This window comes from Athalia rosae, chromosome 1 (genome assembly GCF_917208135.1).
Source record: "Athalia rosae chromosome 1, iyAthRosa1.1, whole genome shotgun sequence".
NCBI classification, from domain to species: domain Eukaryota; kingdom Metazoa; phylum Arthropoda; class Insecta; order Hymenoptera; family Athaliidae; genus Athalia; species Athalia rosae.
The window spans coordinates 31,317,292-31,340,736 of NC_064026.1; the positions used below are offsets into that span (position 1 = coordinate 31,317,292).

A 23,445-nucleotide genomic window follows, 5' to 3' on the forward strand; every position below is an offset into this window, starting at 1 on the left:
CCTTCTTGTCGCTGTGAGATCGGTCCGTTTTCCGGTACGTTTTGTTTCACCGGTTTGTTTGTTTTTTTTTTCGATTTCATTCTTTCGGAATTTAGTTTTTCCGCCCTAGTATTTTACTTTTATTTTCTTATCGCACGGTGACGGCTCACAGCCAGACGGCGAGGTTCACAGCGTGACATTTATATCTTCGATGTAGACGTTGCGACTAGATCAGCGAGGTGTCGATTTTCAGAAAAGCGCCAATTTCAGTCAAAATCTACATTCTCAATATTTCATCCATCTTCCCCCGCCCGCCTTTCCGTACACATATTTCGGATAACATTCCGCTTCGATGTATTTTTCAAACGTGCACGACGTGCAATCCTGAGAGGAAAATCTGACGGCGATGTGCAAAATTCTCTATCTCTGCATATTACGTTCTCTCCTTTCGATTATTTTCTAATTGTCGTGCGAGAAAGTAATTGGAACGAATCAATCGATTCTCGGATATAATCAGGTAAACACACACCACGTACATTACTCTGACTTCCGTGCTAACTTTCGACGTGTGCATACGGTTATTGTAATCTCCAATTATTATAAGTTAAGGATATATTGCGCGGGTGCAGGTTAATAATAAAAAGCGGGTTCGGAGTCATTAAAACGGGTAAAATAATAGCGAGGCATGAGAAATTGCCGCGGTGTGGCGTTGTGGAAACGAGAGAAGGAGAAGTAAAAGAAAAAAAAAGAAAAGAAAAAAAACGAAGTAAAATAACAAATATACAGGTGGTCTCGCGCTGCAGCAAATATATCGCGTGTGGAGTATCAGAAGGAAAAGATCTGAAGAACCTTAAATTATATATATGAAAAAAATTGCTTTACATACCTACCCAACCAGGACCAACCAGTGCCTGTCGTAAACACCCTTCACCGTAAACACAGGGTTTATTTACCTTGGGTTGCGAGCTATCTTTAGTCCCAGTTATACCTTGCTTCCGCAAAAACCAAGGCACCGCGGGGGGAGACTTTAACCTCCCGAAACTGTTCTCTTTATATACCTTCTTCCTCTCCTCTCCTTTTCTTTCCTTTCATTTCGCCTCGTCCTTTACGTCCCCCGCGTCGCATATTCACTTATATACCTCGACGAAATGAGAAATAATAGATAGAGAGCGTATTAACCCGCCGACAAACGAAGAACGGGAAAAAAAAAAGGTAATTCTGCCTTAAAATCCGGACGTTTTTATATATATATATATACGCTATCTCGGTCAAAGATTTCGAAAAAATTGAAGATGAATATTCACGAGACAAAATACGTACTTATGAATTATTTACCGCAAAACGATTTCGTTGGCTCGTCGGAGGTAGGTACGCCTCTTCAAAACTACACCGTACCGCGAGTCGTCGTCGCCTTTTCAAGACTTTTCATAGACGTCGCGTCGTCGGAGGCATCGATGGCGTCGGCACATTCGTTCAAGATGTGCCACGTTCCGAGAAATTGTAGTTTGAATACAATTTTCCGCCAGAGACCCTGAGGGGGTGAAATGGGTAGCAGCTAGCTCGCGGGGCGAAGAAAGTGGCGGTGAGATCGCCGAGAATATATTTTCTCGGGTTTATCGTCGCTCGAACGTACCAAGAAAACGCGAAGCCTCCCTCGCGACGTACAGACATTTTCCTAATCTTTTTATGTGCCGATGCTAGAGAGAGAGAGAGACAGACGTTTTAAAAATAGTTTTTTTTTCAAAAATTCGCCGGCCTCGACGCGCCCCGATTGCCTCTCCTCTCGATTTCGCACGTCAATCAATCGCTTGTTTTCCGGGATTAGAAAATGGGAGAAATATTTCTTCCTCGCGTTCGTTCGTTATTTCGAGTAGGTCGCGGTGCCGCGGGGGGGTATTTCGCTTACATTCGCGTCAAAAAAGTACGAATACTTCAAATTCGATTCCGCGCAACATTAAAGTTATGTATGAGGCATTCAAATTTATTCTTCCCCCCGTCCCCAGCCAACGCTATATATTTGCTTACCGTCAACTTTTTAGAACCGACAAACCATTTGCGAACGATTCGCTGCAAGAAGAGCTTGCATTTCTATAGATATACACCCGCGGGCTTTCCGAAAACCGGTGCGAAGTTTAGCAGGAAATGTCACGGAATTTAATCCACTCGTTGAAAATGGAAAATATCTTCAGCCCGGATTATATCGGAGAAATTCGTACACACTTTTCCACAGATGTTGAATCCTCGCGAGTCCGCATTGAAAATACGCCGTACACCGCTCGACTATTATACCGTCGAAATTTTCGAATTTCAAAATTTTCAATACAAAACTAACGTCATGATTACAAAAATCACGTCTGCGAAGAAATCACGCGTTCGATGGAAAAAAATAAAGAAATCCATCACTTCCGCGAGTCACAGCGTACCGAGGTGAAAATATTGAATAAATACGTCTATAGGTCCGAAATTCGGTGCCGTTCGGAGTACAATTGATCGCACGTGTATAAGCTCGCGAAGGGTTTCCGCGCCAGAGAATGTTCGACACGCGGCGTATGTGTAATACAAAATTCCGTGGATATATTTGATGATAAAAAAAATAAAAAAAAATAAAAGGAAAGAGAAAAAATAATAAAACGTAGGAGTTGCGAAGAAAATAACGTAAAAAAAGCGTTTCGATAAAATGGTACATACTCTCGGGACTGGAGAATTTGACGAAAAAAAAAAATGAAGAAAATATATCAGACGTACGTGAGTTACCATACGTATAATACGACTCGCGCGGGTATCGGCATAATAGCCACTGCACTGGGTACAATAATGTTCCGAGTGAAGTATAACCGCACATGACGAAACATCGGGCATGACGAGATGAGAGGGAAAAAAAAAAAGGATAAAATAAAATAAGAAAATAAAAGCAAACTCATATTAGCTATTATACAAGTTCTGCACCACGCGGTTTGGTACTTGAATCTTTCCCAGCAAACTATAGCCAGCAACAGCGGCGGTAGCGGTGGAAATCCGACGCTATACAGTAATACAGCCCAAAACTTCGAAACTAGGAACGGAAGAGAAGAAAAAAAAAAAGAGAAAAAAAAAAAATAAAATTGGTGCACGTGAAACGATCAAGGAAGTGCTAATGTAATTGGGATTGTTGTTACAGAAAAGGAAGAGAAGGAGAAATGGAAAAAAAAGCTTCGCTCCGTATAACGTGCAGTGGGACGCCCGGTTACGATCGTATTCAGGTCGGTCTTCGGAGCGTGAGATTTTTGATGAGAAGTTAATTAAGGCATGGGTGCGCCTATTTTCAGCATAAATGCTAATTCCCAGCTGACGATGTACCCAGCACTCCGTGGGGGGGGGGGGGGTTCGATAATTCCGTTGACGGACAGGCACGTTCCGACGTTCGGTTGGTCGGCCGGTCGTAAAGTGAAGTCTTAATAACGGCTTTCCTATAATAATGGACAGAACCTTCCTTCCACTCGGCTTCCGAACCTCCTCCGTATATATCGTAAGAGGGGAAGAAAGGCACCTGCGCCCCGTACCGCGGCCTACACGTACACACACGTCCCTACATAAAATAGCCTAGGTGTACGTATGCCACGCTCACGTACCCGAGAGGTGATACACCCCTGTGATAAAATGGTACCTTCCGCGATATTATCAGCGGCGAAGAATCGCGGGCCTTTAGGGCGCGGCGATTGCGTGCCGACCTAATAGAATTAAAAAAGACGAATTTCTTACTCCTGCGAAATATGGCGTCTTCAAGAGCGTAACTCTCAGGGTTGGTTGCGCCGTGTGTATAGACGAGGTGTATACATATAGAGGGGTACACGGAAGGGTGCTATTGTTACAAGAACAAGGCGCAGCCCGAAAGACGTACGACCTGATCCACCGCGGGCTAATAATAACCGTCACCCCTCACACGCCCGATTCTGAAATATATAATTTTTGTCGCCTGGGTCGATCCGACCAAAGAAATCGACGAAACGGAAGCCTGGGGGCAAAAATGGCACCTGCCGATCGGACAACGTTCGCACTACACGTTTTGTAACGCGGTGATTCCTTCGGTTACTTTTATTGCTTGATTCGCGGTCGTGGAAGAATGTCGAAAAACTCTGCAAAAAAAGGAACCGAAGTAGAAGGAAAAAAAGTAAAAGAACGATGTACTCGGATCGTGGGAGGGTGTTTTCTCTGTTCTCAAGGGATATTCGCACCCTCCTCCACATTAGGGTAAGATACTCGCGTGGCTCTAGCTGGACTTCCATGTCGAGTGGTGCAGTCGGCCCGAGAAATGTCGGACTCCGGTCTATCCCGGGTTGCTCGTATCTTTACGTGGGAATAGCCGGTGCGTGAGGCGAGGGGGTTGCGCGCGGAAAAAAGAGGCAGGAGGTCGAGGGTTGAGAAGGGCGAGAATGGGTGGTGAATAAAATGGAGGAGGAACGAAATGTATCGAAGTTTGACGTAGGCAACGTCGAGGAAAGTCGAACGTGGGTACAGGGTAGGTGTCAGGCCGAAAGGTCGACGCAGTCAAGGCGTTTTACGAGGTTCCCAAAAAAAAATGCAAAAAAAAAAGAATTCCTAAGGTCGTGTTACATGCCCTCTTGATTTTACGGGTCAAATCCCACTGGATTCCAAAACCAACTCCCCTTAATACATTCGCCCGGTAACAAAAATTAGCCGCGGCACAAGTTTGTTGTTTTTTTTTTTGGTCGTTTTTGAAAAATTCATATCGATAATCAGGGTGTGATTTGAATTATTATTCAGAGGTGATACCCCACGACGAGACCCCTTGCTCGTGGCTACCTGACTCCAGCAAAGCTCGGGCTCCCTCGTAGACCGAGAAATTCGAATATTTCGACCCGTGCATGGATTGTGACGAATCAAAGTGGGTCTACGACTAAAACCAATCGATATGTCTTATAATTTTTCTGCTCCCAACAGCGAATAATCAATGGTTACTCGATCGATTGCACGAGTAGATGATTTTGGCTTTCAGATTTGGATTCCCGAGCTGATTATACGTGAGATTACTCTTGAAGAACTGAAAGAAAATTCGATTTTTGGGCTAAAAGTGGACTAGTTTGAAAATTGATTAAATTACACTTTTCTTACGTATTTTGGCCTCAGGAATCCGAATCTGAAAGAAAAATTGCTCTATCTGTGAAATTAACCAAGTTATCGCCAATTTTCAGCTTTTAGGGGTCAAAAATTAAAAATTGATTTTTCAGTCTATCTCAATGGAAATCGAGCTCAGGAATCCGAATCTGGAAGAAAAAATGAACTATCTATAGAATTGACCGAGTTATCGCCGAATTATCCCATTTTTTGGCATAAATTTGAGGATATCTCGAAGGGAAAAAATCGTAGCTCAATTTGGACAACGGATTCGTGTTCCTGAGGTCAAAATACGTAAGAAAAGTGCTATACGATCAATTTTTAAAAATAAAAATTTTTGGCCAAAATTTGAAAAAATCGTAAGGGGTACCCCTTGGAAAAATCTCAAATTTTGGCCAAAAACTTTTATTTTTAAAAATTGATCGTATGGAACTTTTCTTATGTATTTTGACCTCAGGAACACGAATCCGTTGTCCAAATTGAGCTACGATTTTTTCCCTTCGAGATATCTCCATTTTTATGGTAAAAAATGCGAAAAAATGGGGATATTTCGGTCATTTCTGCAGATAGATCAATTTCTCTTTCGGATTCGGATTTCTGAGCTCAAATTAAATTAATATAGACTAAAAAATCAATTTTTAATTTTTGACCCCAAAAAGCTGAAAACTGGCGATAACTCGGTTAATTTCAAAGATAGGTCAATTTTTCTTCCAGATTCGGATTCCTGAGATCAAAATACGCAAGAAAAGCATATTAAACCCAATTAAAAAAATGATTTGTTTTTTGCTCAAAAATCGATTTTTTTTTTTTGGTTTTTCGAGAGTAATCTCACGTATAATCAGCTCGGGAATCCAAATCTGAAAGCCAAAATCATCTACTCACGCAATCGATCGAGTAATCATTAATTATTCGCTGTTGGGAGCAGAAAAATTATAAGACATATGGATTGGTTTTAGTCGTAGACCCACTTTGATTCGTCGCAATTCATGCATGGGTCGAAATATTCGAGTTTCTCGGTCTACGAGGGGGCCCGAGCTTAGCTGGAGTCAGGTAGCCACGGACGCGCGGTATGTTGTCGGGCGTGACCTCTGCTCAGCCCCGAAGGTGACGTCTCACAACAAAACGCTACGCTGCTGGCTACGCTGACTCCAGCAAAGCTCGGGCTCTCCGACTCAACTTCAGTTTTAAGTCAAATAAAGAGCATATCATTTTTTGATTTTATACTCAGGACAATGATTTACGAATTGAGAAACAAAGAAACTCGAAAAACAAACTGTCAAATATTGAATCTTCAAAAACTTGAAACTTGGAAATATATGATTGAAAAATATTGATTGATTGAAAAATGGTATGATAATATTTATGATTACGATTATGCGCTATGAATAAGTATAATTTACGTATATGCTTTCTGGGTTTTTCATGTCAGCAAACAACCACGTCAATTATCTGTCAGAGCAGAACATCTGTTCGACAAAAATTGAATCTGTCAAAATAACGAAGTTCCCTTGTTATTACTGCGGCGAATTTCATACTATGACAGATCGCTTTTCGTCATCGCGGCGAACTCCGTGTTGTGATATCGTTATTATAATCTGAATATCAAAAATCTCCGCCCTTGCTTTTTTTTTTTGGTACGAGATTTTTTTTATTCACATAGAGGGATTATTAGTAATCGTCGAATATTCGGAGGGGTAGTTTTTTAAAACGGTTGGTTTTTGGAGCGGATTGTCCTTGTGCATAATGAAGAAGATCGTCGTCGGTGGTAGTGAATCGGAGAATGAAAATTAGATATATTTATTCCTGTATTCGAGCGTCAATTATAAGGTAATAGTTTCGTTGCACGGGCTTACTAATTATGCGATTAATTGACGCGTATCGCACACCTGGGCGCACGTTCTGCACCCAGAGGTTCTCCTTTCCCGTTTCCCGAGTAATTAACCTTTTCCCGATTCCGCACGTTGCATACACAGAGGGGTGCGTGGGTGGCGAAAACCTCCCCGCGAACCACCTGACAGTCTGTCACTGAGAATTCGCGCAACTCTGAACGCGATGTACGCGTAACGCGAGATGACGTATAACACGACTGGATAGGGAAAAGCGCGAGCGTAGAAGTTGCAAGGGTAACAAAACTCACCTGACATTACTATAAGTTGGAGATATACAGTTATATACACGCACTCGAACGACGACGTCGTATTTTTCTTTTTTTTTTTTTCTTTTTTTTCGATTTTTATTTCGTCTGTCGCATAAAGTTGTTCCGACGCTAATGTAAAGTCACTCCCGGAAATTCCACCGCCAAGTCTAGACACAGTAGACGTGATATACGATTCCTCGCGAACTCGACCTGCAGTTCGCATCGCCTCATTCTCTAAACTCAAAGGCAAATTGTCTTCGTCTTTCGTTCACCGCGTCTTTTTTTCATCCCCCTCCCCCTCGTTGTTTTTCAGTTTTACCCATACCTTCGTTTACCGATCTCCTTATTTTTTCATCCGAGACGACGCGTCGGATACTCCGTCGGGTGTGCCAATAATCCGATTTTTATTTATTCACTCCGTTTCTAACCAAGCTGCAGAGACGGAACGGAAGTCAGCGTCTATAGCTGTACGGTCGTAACCCCGCAGCGGTGCCGGGTATACATTCGAAAAGCTCAACAACTAAAAGCGGCGAGAGCCCAGAGGGCAAAGCTCGGGCACGAATCGTTTCCGATTCGTTTCTATCACGGAAACGCGTGAGCTGAATTCTTTTTTTTTTTTTTCTTTTTGTTTTTTTTTTTTTTTACTCCATTTTTTTTGCGGCCCTCCCTTTTCTCTCTACGGGTCGGACCGGACGCGCGCGGACGATGACACGACAAGGGCGAAAGAAAAGAGGGTTTCGACTAGCGGGGGGTCGTGTGTCACTCCCCGTTGAAAATTTCCGTGCCGTTTTATCGGAAACTCGTCGTTTCGTCGTCGTCGTCGCCGCGACGTGTGACGCGAACATTGAACGCCGGCTAAGCAGCAGTCGTATATTGGTATAAAACAGTGGAAGTCGTCGGCGTATCCCCATAGCCATGAAATTATGCATTCCTACGGGAAGGTGGGGGGATACCCGGTGAGCCGAACAGCGGAGCAGCCATCCAGCGACACCCGAACGACGGGGATGTCGATTTCAAGTTTCTTTCCCAACTGGTGGGTACAACGTACCTATGCGAGCCAGTCTGCCTTTCGCAAGGTTAGTCCGAGACGGGAGAAGAAAAAGGAAAGTGACGCAAGAGAGAAACGGCGAGAAAGAAAAAAATGAACGAGAGAAAAAAATAGGGGGAGGGGAAAAATAGGCGTTCGACGGATGATTGAGGAGGAGAATGGAAAAGTAGAAGACGTTTCGCGCGAAACAAGGGCGGCCCGCGTAAAGACAGTGAGGAATTGATCGGGTGAAAACTGAGGAATGTCCCTACACGTGCACGGTTCCCATTTTATACGCTATACGTACTTCACGCGATTTCCCGGTATCGCACAATACGATAAATTCGGGGGGACAGAAATATTTTGCTCGAAAAATCACCGAGAGGATTTTTCACGGAACGAAAAATCGAAGCGCGGATCATCGAATCCGAAGCGTTGGGCGAAAGGGATGAAATAATAATCGGGGAATAACGTCGCACGTACCGTAGAAGCTCGTTAGGTTCTTCGATCGCGTCGTAGATAAATTCCAGTAATTTTCCATCTCCGTTGAGAAAAAAGATAGAAAAAAGGAGAAATCGGTTCGGAATTATCTAGGCGTGATGCGGGGGCATGCGAGCATATTTCCAGCACGTGCATCGCGCGAAATTACCATGGCACGGCCCCACGCCCGTGATATACGGGGTCTCCGAGGCCACGATATCCCCCCCGCACATGCACCGGTCGAGAGAAATTCGATTTTCCTCAAACATCTCCTGCAGACTGCAGCGGCACGTTGCCCGCGACACAAACTGCACCCCGATCACGATTCCGCTATATTTCACGAAGCAACATACAAAGAAGGAAAACACGCACACCGCACTCGGCCGACCCGGACGCCCGACAAAATTCCCTCCTGCACCGCGGCGACGCCGGATCGCGTCGACGTCGCCTTCTCGATTCCTTTCGTCGTCGGTAAAAAATTATGCAACCGAAATAGGTGGTGGAACGTTAAGAGTCGAAATTTATTCGCGAAAACGTATCGGTTACGGATTGTTGAGGTGTACCGGATACTCTCCACTTTTTTCCCCGCTTGACAAATAGTTTAAATAGTTGCAACGCCGATGTTGTACGAAGTACGAGATATCCGTTTTACTCCGCCTCGCAAATATTATAATAATTATGGACGGAAGTTTTTACACGCATCGTTTATCCTGCAATTCCCTTACAGATCTTAGCCGGTTGTTTTCTCCCTCGCTCTCATTCCCGACCTCGTCCCCGTCCTTTTTCAACATCTCGCCGAGCATTCGAGCGATGCATATTTTTCTGACGCTGGGCCGGTAGCCAACTACGTCAGCCGCTTCGCGAGTAGAATGATAATTAGATTAGTTAATTAGCTTTTTAAACGAACCGTGTCAACTCTCGAGGATTGTTTTTATTTTTCATTTTTAATTTTTTCCCTTTTCGTTATAATATTATCGTTATTATAATTATTAGCTTTCCGTTCATTTTACCTTTTTCTCTTTCTCGTCCTCGCTTCCTTCTTCTCCTCGAGGGTCACCCCGCTTTGAAGTTATAAGACGGATGTCTCGGTGAGATCTCACCCTTCCGCGCCGTCGTTTTTTTTTTCATTTCTCATATTCCCTGCAGAATTTACACCGACCTCGTATTTACCGGACTTTTTAATTTTGTTTATTCGCCATCGATTCGATCGATCGAAAGCAAAAATAACGTTCACGCGGCAAGACGACAATCATCGGACGCACCTCCACCGACATTTGTTGAAAAATTCACGGTGCGAAGGCGCAGTTGTGTGAAAGTATAACGAGAGTGTGCGTAATCCCGTCACGTGACCACTTCGATAATCATAAAAAGCACACCGAAAAGAGGGAGAGATAAAAAAAACAACGGACAAGAAAAAATGTACAATCGTAAAAGCAAAAGAAGAAGCCAAGGTGGGTGGCTTTTTTTTTCGTGTATAAGAAAAGTGGAAATAACAAATTCAAGTCGGGTATCGTACCGACGTGTATACGTGTATCTGTATACACACACTCATCTCTACACGGCGTCTGGTGAGGAATATTTTTTCCAAAAATTAAATCCCATTCGGGGTTCACCCCATGAATCGCTGAAAATATGCGACGAGTAAATTATTACTACCCGATCGATTCGGCGCGCGATAATCTTCGGTCGAAGATAGCTTCGCCCGGCGCGAATATCGCGATAAATATCTAATTTTATTCGGCCACCCTGTACCTCGTGTGTGCGTACATTTATAATGAAAAGCTCGCGTAGTTCTACCCCGGCGTAGAACTATACGAAATCACTGAGGGATAAGGAAGAAGAGCTGCGGGACCCGAGCTCGCGACGGTAGATATGATCCGGGAGTCCCTTATGTTTGCTCCCTTCCGAGTAGTGCAAATACCGTTAGGTCAGCCGACAACAAACTCCGCGGTGAAACGCGAGTGAAAACTCGTCGGGTGAAAGCTCCGGCGGAGAAATTCTATACCTCTGTCTACGAACGTGTGTAACGTAGAGACGCCGGGAAAATCTCGGGACAAGCAGAGTTACGGAGCGTAAGGTTTCCTTCGACCCGCGACGCCGCGTGCCCACACACGAATTAAAAGGGGTGAAATTTTATTTGCTAATTAAAAACTAACCCCCCTCCATCTATTTTGTTTCTTGAACAAACGTTAACCCTGTTCACCGTTATCCGCAAAGATTAGGATTTTACTAGATCCGGATTGGAGAGAAAATATTCTCGTCCATTGTCATCAATCAGATTCGAAGCACAGCTGTTTCAAAAAAATTTTGTAACTAATTTTCCATCAAATCACACGATTTTATATCGTCACTGTTTTTCTTCGTTTTTTTTTTTTTTTTTCACTCAACCGACGCACGTGGGAAATGAAAAATGAGGACTTCTACAGTGGGAAAGGAGTAATATCGCGTGTATTCAGATTTTTTTTTTTTTCATGTAACAATGTTTCAAAAGTGACTTGACGTGAAATAGATCATTTGTTATTCATAACATTTTGGATAAAAAAAATGGAGGAGGGAAAAAAAAAAGAGAGAGAATTCCGCGGCCATAATGTGGTTTATGGGGAGTGTCAATACCGTCGTTGGGGACGGTCGTTATACACGTGTATATTTAGGGAATTATGATTAATGAAGCGTTGCATAGGAGGATCTGTCAATCGATTCGCAATATACAGCTCGAATATGAGCGGACGCAGAGGGATCTGATCAAAGTCGGCGTATCCCTTACAATCGAGCTCGCAACTCATCGATCGTATAGTCTGATCATAATCATCGTCGTCATCATCACCGTCATCGCCTGTATTATCGGCTCAATGCCGCAAATTAATCAACGCTCGTTTGATTACTCGATCAAAAATCGGTGGTGTTGGATTTTCGGACTCGTGTACGTGAATCATTTTTCAAAATTATAATATCTAACTGAAAATGAGTCCCAATGTGATCGTATAGTGAAAAAAAGAAAAAGATAATCGAACTCGAATCAGTCTGCATATAGGGTATACCGTTCGGGATCTGCGATTCCACTTCTATCGTTCCCTTCAAATCGAGCCGACGCAACCCGACCTGACCAAAAACCAACTCAACCCCGTCAGGTATATCTACCGGTAAAAAGTAAAAGCTTCTATGTTTTTTTATCCACCTCAATTGCAGACGATTGAAGGGCAAGAAAAATTCTTAGAAACGAAGAACGCCGGCGGTTCAAACTTGCGAGTTACAGAGAAAAAAAAGAAACGAATATAAGCGAAATAAAATAAATAAGAGAAACGTAGGAAGAGTAAATAAGTTTTCAAGAGATCCCCAGTTGGAAGATTTTTACTCCGTACCGTTGTAGCCCCGCAGCCACGCGTGTCTCGGCACTCATTTCAAGAATCATTTACTCGGAAAACCGCAGCCGGTTGATGGGGCCGGGGGTGGGCGCGTCATCGAGAACGTGCCGTTGAAAACTGCGTGACCCCGGGAGGGGCGGCGGGCATTGCGAAGGGTCTTTTTCCCCTGTGAGTGGCGCGACCGATTCGACGGACAGAGATCGTCTTGCGAGCCGCGGAGTTGTTCTCGGTATATTTCCTCTCATTACGTAACAAGGTATTTCGGACGGCCCAAAGGCCGTCGTACCCAACTTACAATCAAAGGTATTTCGAAGGTAATTCTTCATTAATTGATACCGATTCAAAGGCGGCGGTGTGTTTGCCGACGTTAAATACAATTCATTGCTCTCGAACCGAGTGTTTAATAACCTCTGATAATTTTCAACGTCGGATTTTTTTGCTCCCAACGGTTATTCGTATACACTCGTATACTATCTCGCCTGTTTTTCTTCTTCTCGATACTCAATTATCCATTAATCAGAAATTCCGAACGAACGAGGAATCGAGACGAAAAACAAGGAAAATACAATCGTGAGTAGCGAAACAGGGTATAAAAGGCGGGGTGTAATTTTATGCAATCATTTTTGCTGGAACTGGACCGTTTGAGTTAATTATGAAAAACTTAAATCCATAAAACGACAATCGAAACTCATCTCCGAGTATGTAATATACGTATAATATTCGCTGAAATTTCTCCATGCTAAAAGTGTTCGTTTTTTTTTTTTTTTTGTTTTCTCACCGAAGAGTAAAAAAAATAAAAAATAATCAAAGACCAACAAATCAGATAGACTGCGAAAGTTCAAGTATGTACTTTATATCAAGTTAATAGAATGTCAGTTATTGGCCCACTTCCATCGTTGGAGTTGAAATTATTAATTAGCAATCGATATAATAACGCTGATTTGTTTTCTCACTGAAAATTCAGATCGGATCTGGACCGCGTCGTGATTTTTTTTTTTTTTTTGCTGCCTTCTCTATTCTTTACGGAGGGTAATCATTTTTCCACGATTCCGTGTTTCACATATTCAAGTATTATATATAATAAGGAAAGTGAACGTTATCCGTATGCCTATGCGAATAATTCGACGGAACGTACATAATTTCGGGGGCGTCTCTCCTCATTTCCACTTTAAGGATCAGTTCGTATATATACGAGGAGGTACTTTCGATAATTAAAAGATTTCCTCGTTCTTATACATCCCTCTAAAAGCTGTACCATAGGTATAGGTATACGCGGTGCGCTTCATCCCCGATCAACGCTTCCGGAAATTTTTCCCCGGCTAGTATTAGGGCGGGACTGACTCGGTGCGGTGAAATAAAAAAGGTGAATTCAATAGAATTCAATAGAATATAGTACAATAGCCGAGTAGGTGGATAGAGGAGGAAGAGCCCGGGAGAACCTGCTGGGGGAAAAATAAAGAAGGTTCTACAAGGGAGGGAGAGAGGGAAAGAAAGAAAACGACTGACAATGTAAGTCGAAGAACTTTCAGAACTCGTACCTACTAACGATTATTAGTCAAATAGAAGGTGTATACTTTTACTATATACCTACTTACATAAGAAGCTATGGCTTTGAAGGAAAAACTTGAACTATATAATTGTTTCATTTAATTTATTATAACTGTATCTATGTATTATGAAATTTCTTTATCCTTTTCCTTCTCACGTGCTTTTCTCTTAGGATTTTATGTTTTATGTTTTATGTTTTTTTTTTTCTTTCAATACTTCTTTATCAGCTTGTTCGTTAAAACAATTATTAGATAATTACGTCGGTTAACGTTGCACGGGTGTACGCGATGCCGCAACATTGAAAATTTCCCGTTACGTTCCCCGTCTAATAAAAAGTATCCTCGGTAGGTATATAAGCTCGACGCCCGCTATCCCAGCCCTAGTCGAGATTATCGTTCGATCAGAGGCCCCATTTTTCGCTTAATGGTTTTCACGTTAAAGCTGCTGCTCGATTCATTTTCTTGATTGCCGGGAATGGTATGCACGCGACTCGACTCCTCTATTTTTTCCTCCCGTTTTTTTTTATTTTTGTTTTTTTTTCTTCTCCAGCCCTCTCCTCGCCTCCGTTTACCGCGGGAGTTGACGCCGCGCGAAGCGTGCAAGGATCGAGGTGCAAATTAGAAACAGACTGTTCAAATCTGCAGACACCGAGAGCGGGAGGAGAGAAACTGTTGTCGCAGGTTATTCGCGGCGCAAATCTCCCGCAATTCGACTGACAAATTGACGATTAGCACCGACAGGGGTGGCTCAGGCGATGTATAGCTGTAATTATGAAAATAAAAATGAAATACGATAAAACGGAAATAAATTTCGTCGACCGCCTTCCGACGCCCTCTAATAATCGTCGTCGTTAAGTTCTCACCGCTCGATCTTTCTCGCAGCGATCCTTATAGGTTCTGATTAATGCGCGTCGATCAGTGTGCATCGTGTAAACACGTTTTGAGAAAAAAACTATTCGCATAGTTTTCGGCTCGCGAGAGCGGTAATTGTTTTTTTCGGGTGTGGTATTCTCACGTGTTTCGAACTCAGGAATTCGAACGCGCTGATTAAATTGTTCCATCTATCGAAATAATCGAGTCATCGCCGATACAACAGTTGTTCGTAATTAAAGGTTTCGATAGTTTCACAGGCCCCGTATTACGTGGAGGTGGATAATCAACTAATTCAATTCTCCGCAGGAAGTAAACCGAGCGTAAAATGCGAAGATATGCACGCATTGAGGGGGTAAATTAAATCGACGATTCGGACACGTTGTACGCGTTTACACCGCGGCGAATTACAGGTGTGTACGTACGTACGTACCTATTGTAAGCGGAGTCGGGGTACTTCGGTGCGGTCGGAGGATACTAATTAACGAGGGAAAATTATGATTGGTTAATTATCGATATACTTCAATAAGCCATACCTTATGTATAATATATACGAGTGTGTGTGTGCGTACACCGCGCCCTGGAGGAGCCGTACCTGTAATACCTCATTGGAACAAAAATAAATCTCGGCGCACACCCGCGGCGGGTTTGTAAATGTTAACTTTCAATACGTAGCTGTGTACCTATTCGACAAAACTTTTGCCCGACTCTTTCTCTCGGTTATATACCTCTTCTCGCTAACCAACCAATCTTATCCGTCCTTACGTTATACCCCCTACACCGAGACCGTCGTACGTCTCTCTCTCTCTCTCTCTCCGTTATAACGTGGCTCCTTTTCTCTTCGCTTCTCTTACCTCCGCGAGCTTGAGTTAATTAATTATCTATCAGGTTGGGCGCGGTGTAGACCGACCACCCTCGAAAATTATCGATACCCTATACCATATTTTATGTACCTTCCCTGCCTATATCCATAGCCTAACCTCGTGCCCGCAAAATTTTCAGACTCAAGTTCAATCGACCGCCTCATTTTTCATGATTATATACGACGGGGGGGTGGGGGAAAAAGGAAAGGACAGTAATAAAATTTTTAAGTAAATTTGAAATACGCGTCTGCGAAGAGAGAATAAAAATTACAATTCGAGGTCGCGGTGGAATATAGAGAGAACTTTTTAGCTCTCGAAGAAATAAATTTCTCGCAAAGGTGTCTGTAGTGACCGGAAATAACGAGAGGGTGCTCGTTTCTCCATTAAATGACAATAGGAGCGTCCCACCGCGTTCTTTATTATTCGAATGATAATATAATCTTGGGAGTCAAGTACGATACGTATCCGTGCACCACTGCAGATGTATAAATTTCCTCCGTAGATAATAAGGAAATCGAATTCCCGTACCTGGGCAATTAATAATTTTCTACGTACGTAGCAAAATTGTATCCAACTAATAACCGTATTATACATTTCGCACGATAATTCCATTTCGCAGAGATAATGTTTAGACCGTATCTCGCATATACCTATGTACACGTGTGATATCGAACCTGTCAGCTTTCCTACATTTCGCGTATAACCTTGCCGCCGCCGCTGCTGCTGCTGCTGCCGGTGCAGATGCAACCGCGCAACCTGCTGGCTGCGACTACGTTCGAAATATATAATTATATTCTCTGCACACCTACATACCTGTACGAACACTAGCGTACGCTAGGTGGATACGACAGACGATGAGCCATGCGAATCAGATGTGATGATATCTATATACGGCGATACGACGTACCACAAAGACGCGCGGTGAGACGATCATATTATGATATCGATCGCATAACGCGTTCTCACTCTCCATTTACATATAAATCCGTATGATTCATCCGCTCGCTCAATTATATACCCACTGTGCGCACATTAATGTCGAGCCAATTTCGGACCATCAAGTAGTCGGAAACATTTTTTTTTTTTTTTGTCATAGCAAGGAAACTCTTATCCCGTGTTTCGAAATTTTTCAAAGAAAAAAGCGTTTCGTTCGGTGATCTCTGAATTTGTTGTTCCACGTGTCGCCTCTACATTTCTGTTCGTTGAGAAATAATATTGGTATAAGAGTGAGAGAAACTTTAGCGAGCGAGAAATTCAACGTACATTTACATACGCGATATTATAGCGGAGATCTTTTCTCGCCGGAGAGATGAGTTTTCAACGGGCTTGGAACCGCCTCACGTTACCTGGGATGAGATCAAATTTAACGTTCAAGGATAAATTTACTATTTTCTCATAAATATTTGCACGGTGAATTATGGCGGGATAGAAGTAGGTATTTATCGAGTTCGAAGACTTCATCATCCCCCCAAATAATTTCGATCGTTCGGACGAGGATGTACGGCAGCTATTCATATAACTCGGGTGGTGTATACGTAATCGATACGATGCTATAAAAAATCAAGAGAGCTAGTGCTTCTTCTGATTTATATTCGAAATCCGTGAAACAAAACTCGGCAACAATTGCGAACCAGCTACTTGAGAAAAATTCGAAACAGCCCGCTGTAAACTCGGTGATATAAAAACGTCTGAGAAGGCCCTCGTCTCGGGAGGAGTGAAGAAAAAGAGGCTGAAGAAGCGAAAGAATGAAAAAAATAAAAAAATAAAAAAAAGGAGAAAGGAGAAAGGAAGAACGGAGTTTCTTGCCATTCCGACGGACGCCCTTTGAACTCGCGAATAATTCACGAATAATTTGCTCCACACGGTACGGTGTACGCGTGTATCGCATTCGTACGTATGCGCGTGTAAGTGTTACACGTACCCGATATACTCGCGAAGAATCTTACACCCGCGTTTATAATGATATCAAAATCTTTGATCACGAATCGCGTGCCGCGATGCGATATTCCGTTTTCGTGGTGAGCGAGCAGCTCAGAGGAGCTGTTGCTGCCGGTGCTACCGTTTTTAGGTATAAAACGCGGCAGGTAAAACGTTGTAAAACGATAGCGAGAAAGAAACACGTATAATAATATACAGTCACACGGCGTACCCGGGTGTGTATTAGAGTCGCATGATATCGGCGTCGTCGGTACCCGCGCGTATCGAGGTCAAAGGTCACTAGGTCTGAGCGTTCGGCGTGCACGGTCGAGCACCGCGTCCTACAGCGTAGCGTTCCCCCCCTACGGAACGTGAAAAGGATAATTCAGAGCCGACGAGAAAAAGGAAAGAGACAAAAATGGAATGAAATAAAAAAAAAAAAAAAAACAAGCGGGGCGGGGGGGGAGGGAAGTAAATCAGCGAAAATAGACCGCGGCGGCAGACCAGTGAAACGGACGTGCACTGTACGCGTGTAGCACGGTAGAAATGAGCCCATCTTTTATTCGATGCATGGCCATATCGCCACCCCCTGTGGCCCACCCCTGTAATGCAGCGGCAGAGGCAGCGGCAGCGGCACGAATGAACGAGCCGCGCGCGATGCTCGCCGACGTCACATCAGAAAACTACGCTCATAAAGTCGCCGTAACATTTTTATATCCGTTATATAAAAATGTACACATCAGTCAACTCGGATGTATGGTCGTATAATAGCACAATAGCCGTGGATAGCGTACGCGGCGGACGAGCGTCGGAACTATTATGCACGTTATTGTTATTTCTGTGTGAATTTAAGACACCTTACTCGGTGAAATGAAAAATTGAAAAAATGCTTAATTTTCGTGGGGGGGGAAACGCGCCCCGTAAAAACTCACTTCGTTCGACAATAAGAAATAAAGTTACGCCGAGGATCCCCTCGACTTTGATGGGGTAAAATATTTTTGAAAAATTTTCGAATATTTACCACTTCAGCGACAGGTGAGCGTCGATGTGGATACGCCAACGGCGCGATTCTTCGACAATGCACACATATTATTTTTAACGCCCAACTAACACGAGCGTGAACGATAAATTTTCGTATAATTATGTTTCAACGGCATAGCCCGTGGGCCACGACACACAAACGCGAGCGGTTGAATGGCACACGGAATAATAACTCTGGGATAAGTTCCCTCTCACTCGCCGCCGCACAGGTACGAGATACGGGAGGGGCCCACCTCTTTAATCACAAGATTTCGTGTCTGCACTCTTTTTGTCCACCACCGACACTCGCGAAACTCCGACTGGAATCGCGTGAACCAGCAAAACACGCGTACGAAGGATACGGACGTTACGCTTCGAGTGCGTAAACCTAACTCGAGTCGAATCGGTAAACACACCGCAAAATTTCCAGCGCGACCGTCTATCTGTGTCCCGATGTTTCGAAGCGTGCTGCAAAGTGCTGTACTGGTTTCTGCTGAATCTGCTCGAATACACCCTGTCTCTCGATTTCTCTCTCTCTCTCTCTCTCTGTCTCTCTCCTTCCTTCCTCCTTTCCGGTTACTGTAAAGGACACGCTACGTGTACACGTATATTCCGGGCACTCGTACGGAGTTTAGAATTAATTCGACACCGTATTATTATATGGCACCAACTCGGTGACCGCACAAAGCCTTTTCATATCTGGCTCAACTTCGTCGTTACGTTGTTAATCGTGCATTAACATATTCATAGGACACGCGTATATATATTTATTTATGCATTTTCACCGCCAATCACCCTGTCGACTGCTGATATTTTCATTTATTTATTTATCCTCTTTATCGCAGGGAAAAGGAAAGAAGAAAAAAACCACCCCGTGTCTACTCCGAGGTGCGGCGTGTAACTCCTTGCTCGCGGAGGGGGGAGGGTTTGTCGTCGTTTTTACTTCTCTGCGGACGTTACTTTGTGTTCCTATTTATTTATTTTTTTTTTTATTTTATTTCGCAAGCCCCCCTTCCTCGTCTCCGTTTATCGTATTTTTCCCGTTAAACTATCGTTGCGATAAACGTGGGGCAATATCGTTTCGATGCGGTGTAAGTCAGCTGTGTGCATCTTTTATCGTTTTCCCTTGCATTTCCCGTTGGTGGAGAGCTTTTTCAAAATGGAACGATTCTAGATTTATGGGGGTTTTCCCGAGGTGTTTATATTTGCTTATTGCTACGCCGTTGTACGGCGTTAGCCGGTGGCCTTGGTTCTCGAGAAAACTCCGGATCCCCCAGCCGTATCCTCCTCACGTATCGAACATTCGTTAAACCGTTCTCACAATTTCAACCGACCAATTCCCCGTAGGTTCTACGGTGTACACCGCATCGTACCCCTTACTCGTGCACCTTCGTTTTTTTTTCTCTATTCAACAACTCCGGTCGAAAAGAATCGTTGCCGAACGGCAGAGCCCGTCGTTCCACGCCCCGACCTTCCCCATCCAAGATTACGTACGCTTACAAACAACGGATAACTCAATCCCGAAAACACTCGAAGGTCGTGATACGTCGGAGCTTCATGAATATCGAAGTTCGCTTCAACGCGTCACACCGGTCCCCGGTAACAACGATTGGAAACTAACGTCCGCGTCGACGAGAAAAGCTCGGGGAAAATTGACTCTCGTCACTGATTGCCGGGTGATAGCGCGTATCGGACCTGCGGGCGTAAAGGGGTGTCGACGTCATCAATTTGTGCGCCGACGAAATTTTTTTCGAACGCGACAACGGAGTAAAAGCTCGGACCAGCCACGACGCGAGGCGTGCCAGCAGCCGGTGCGACGAAAGCTCGCTCGCTCGCGACGGGACAGCCGGCAAACTGAACCTCAGTCCTCGGGTTCAACCGTCGAGCGTTTCTCCACCCCCTACATGATAGTCCGTCTTCGTCGCGTGAGAGGGATGAAAGTTTTGCGCACGCGTCAGGTGACGTCGAAGGACCGAATACCTGTGCGAAGACGGGAATACCCAGCGAAGGATATGGATCCCGATTACAATGGAGATACCCCACTCCCCCTCCCCCCTGAGCCCCCCCCCCCCCCCCACCCCCCCCCCCCCCCCCCCCCCCCCCCCCCCCCCCCCCCCCCCCCCCCCCCCCCCCCCCCGCGACCAACGTCGTCGTACCTACCCACCTACCCTCTTTTCGAAACAACGAAGGTGGAACTCACCTGTACTCCGCGTACCCGATATTACATCACCTGCGTTTATCCGTACGCTCTTTTTCGCGAAAATTCGCGATTAGAGCGGAGGACACTTGGGAGTCTGATGTCCGGTAGATTATAGACCACGGTGGATCGAAAGCCCTCCTCAAGAGATCGCGTTATCGACGAAAAGCTTATGCGTCACAGCGAGTAATTGGGGCACGGCGTACGATTCGGTGGTACAACATTCGAAGCGTGTGCATCGCAATTATTTTATAATCTACTCGGTCATCAACGATTGAGCTGTTCAGTTTTTTTTTTTTGTTTGTTTTTGTTTTTGTTTTTTTATGACTTAATCGACGATCGATGTGTAAATTTGTTATCAACCCCTCCCCCTCGCTCCTCGTACGGACATGTTTGTACTCGAATTGAACTATTCCCATAATCTACGATCTACATCGAACAACACGTACACCGGTTACCCGCGATATTTTTCTGTTTGCGTTTCACGATCCGAAGCACTTTTCAACCGACTGGCGAGTGTCGGATTGATTTGCGAGCGTTTTTCACCACCGCCACCACCACCACCACCACCCCTCCCCCTACTCTGTAATAATTTGCCGCATGTAAATTCGCGGGCCGTGGGGTCAAAAAATCGAAAAGCTTTTCGCGGGACGGGAGGGTTGCGCAGGGCTCGCGACTCGCTCGAGGTACATTTCACGGTTTGGCAATCGCGGAGTGAAAAGAGAGAGGAAAGGAGCCGGTGGCCGTCACACCTGATACGGAGCACGGGTAAGATACCCGCGGAAGTTTGACGTCGTGGAACCAAGTTTAATACGATCTATATATGTATAAAAGTTTCAGCACGCGCGTTGCCTTTCGCTCCGTAACTTCATCCCTCTACCTTCGCTTACGTTGAAAATTCTCCGGTGCGTGGTTCTTTTAATCCTCAGACCGCGGCGTTTTGGAAAAATTTAGTTCGACAGGGTGACATCCCCCTCCCGTTCGCCGTCTCATGCTACGACAATCTAGATTCCGAGTTGACACGCGAATGTCACATTTATGCAACCGGGATATAGGGTGCGCGGTGGCGAACGACTATCAACAAAGTTGTCGGGCGACACGCCGCCACCCGATTTACTTCCTACGCGGCATTTGACGGGTGGATCGACGCGTTCAACGTTGAGATCATCACCGACGAGAGCGTAGACGGACCTCGAACTCACCGCGAGGATCGCGAAATGAACCGAAGATCGAAACCGAGCTCAATTCGTTCAATTTCCACGTACATCCGATAAGTGGAAATAAGATTCAACGGGTCTGTGGAATAAAGGGTTGTTCGGAGTACGCGGCTCCGGTGTATCCGAAGCAGCCACCGTTCGCCGGAGCGTATTAAACCCCTGCGCAGCGCGAATATATTCGCGAACTCTTGCACTTCACTAACGGAAAGCCACTCTGAATGGTTAATATTATCAGTTACCGTATTATTACACCAAATTGTTCGGGTTTGCAGCCTCCCTACCGTACCATACAATTGAGGTTCAACGCCATCATGTATCGGTTCTGCTGCGGTGGTTTCAACGGACAAGCAACCCCCCAGCCTCTCCATTGTGCTACCAGGTGCGCGGGTTATGTACTCTCGCAATCATATAGTAAATTTGAACTTAGCGAAAGTCTCTCTATCTCTCTCTCTCTCTCTCTCTCTCTCTCTCTCTCTCTCTCTCTCTCTCTTTGTATGTGTTCCGCGGAGCGAGTATAATGTATATGATCGTGACACGGTAAGTCTGAAATATATAGTAGCTCAGGGGGGTACGTCGGTATCCGGTATCGGAGTTTCCTCGGGCTCCGCCGGAAAATTTTCTATGCATTCCTCCTTTTGCCGGGGCGAAAAGATGTTTTCGTTTCAATGTAGGTAAGCGTCGAACGGATACGCGGATAACTCCGAATATTTCCGACCAAGTTTCCCGATTTCGACCCTCGCTTCGATCCGCGGGGATGAAAAAAAATCTCATCCCTCTCCCCCCCGCGTCGGGATTTTTTGATTTCCCCCCTAACCGAACGCCGATCATTCCCGGCCTCGGATTTCCGATCGGAAGTTTCTGCGAGAAGCTTTTTTCCGCGCGAAACTAATAAGGTGGAAAGTTATTTTGTTGCGGAAATTATCGTTAGCGCCATAAGGTTTGGAGTACACCCACCTATATATGTATATATATATATTTATATCCGCGTGTATTCCAAGTTTCGAAGGAAAGTCAATTTGGGTCCGATGTGAGATGATGTATCGTAAAATTTCCGAAGGGTTGCTTGATTGATTGACAGTATAGGTTGCCACTTTCTGAATTAATTAACGTCGCGAGTAACTAATTAACATATTATCGCCACGAGGCAGAGGCGAGATAGAGAGAACGGCGAATGTCCTAGACAAACGAATATAATATGCGAGAGGATGAGAGGAGAGCAGTCCTCCGGGGCAACCTCTGGGGCGCGTTTAACTATTAACCTCGCAAATTCAACGATGAGCTACGAAACTGATATATCCTCGTACCTATAGACGCTCCGCATATATACGTCCGCGGATGGTCCGATGTCATTTCTACACAACGTCCTCGTCGGACGAAATCCTTATTCCGTCGCGAGACGAGCGGTCGAATCGATCGGAATCGATACCTGGACACACCTAAAACTGGCAAATTTTCAACAATGAATGTACCTACGGGTACAGGTGGAATGGATCGGATGAATTCGAGGAGTTTTTGGAGCCTGGGTGGAGATCCGATACTCGCGAGAAGTGAAACACGTGTACAATCGTTTCGTCGAGTCGATCGGGAAGGTCTGAAATCCGGGGGCGGTTTTTGTCGTATAGATACAGAGGTGGTTCTCGCACATCCCGTCAAAAGGCGTATATCCGACGTAACGCTCGTGGCAAAATACGCGGTGATAAGACAAGTTTTCGCTGTA

General features: G+C 44.6%; 1 protein-coding gene across 10 annotated transcripts in view; it reads right to left on the reverse strand.

Annotated features, from left to right (window-relative positions):
* LOC105684182 (agrin-like) overlaps positions 1-23,445 on the reverse strand; it is a 237,606-nt gene that overhangs the window by 170,817 nt on the left and 43,344 nt on the right. For 5 of the 10 annotated variants that reach the window (XM_048648845.1, XM_048648848.1, XM_048648846.1 and 2 more), the window contains exon 1: positions 18,316-20,165. The exons of 3 other annotated variants lie outside the window; for them this stretch is intronic. The gene's annotated coding sequence lies outside the window, so the exon portion shown is untranslated. Of the gene's footprint in view, positions 1-9,745; positions 10,013-18,315; positions 20,166-23,445 lie in introns of those variants that run through there. 2 more of the 10 variants (XM_048648852.1, XM_048648850.1) reach the window with 1 other exon arrangement.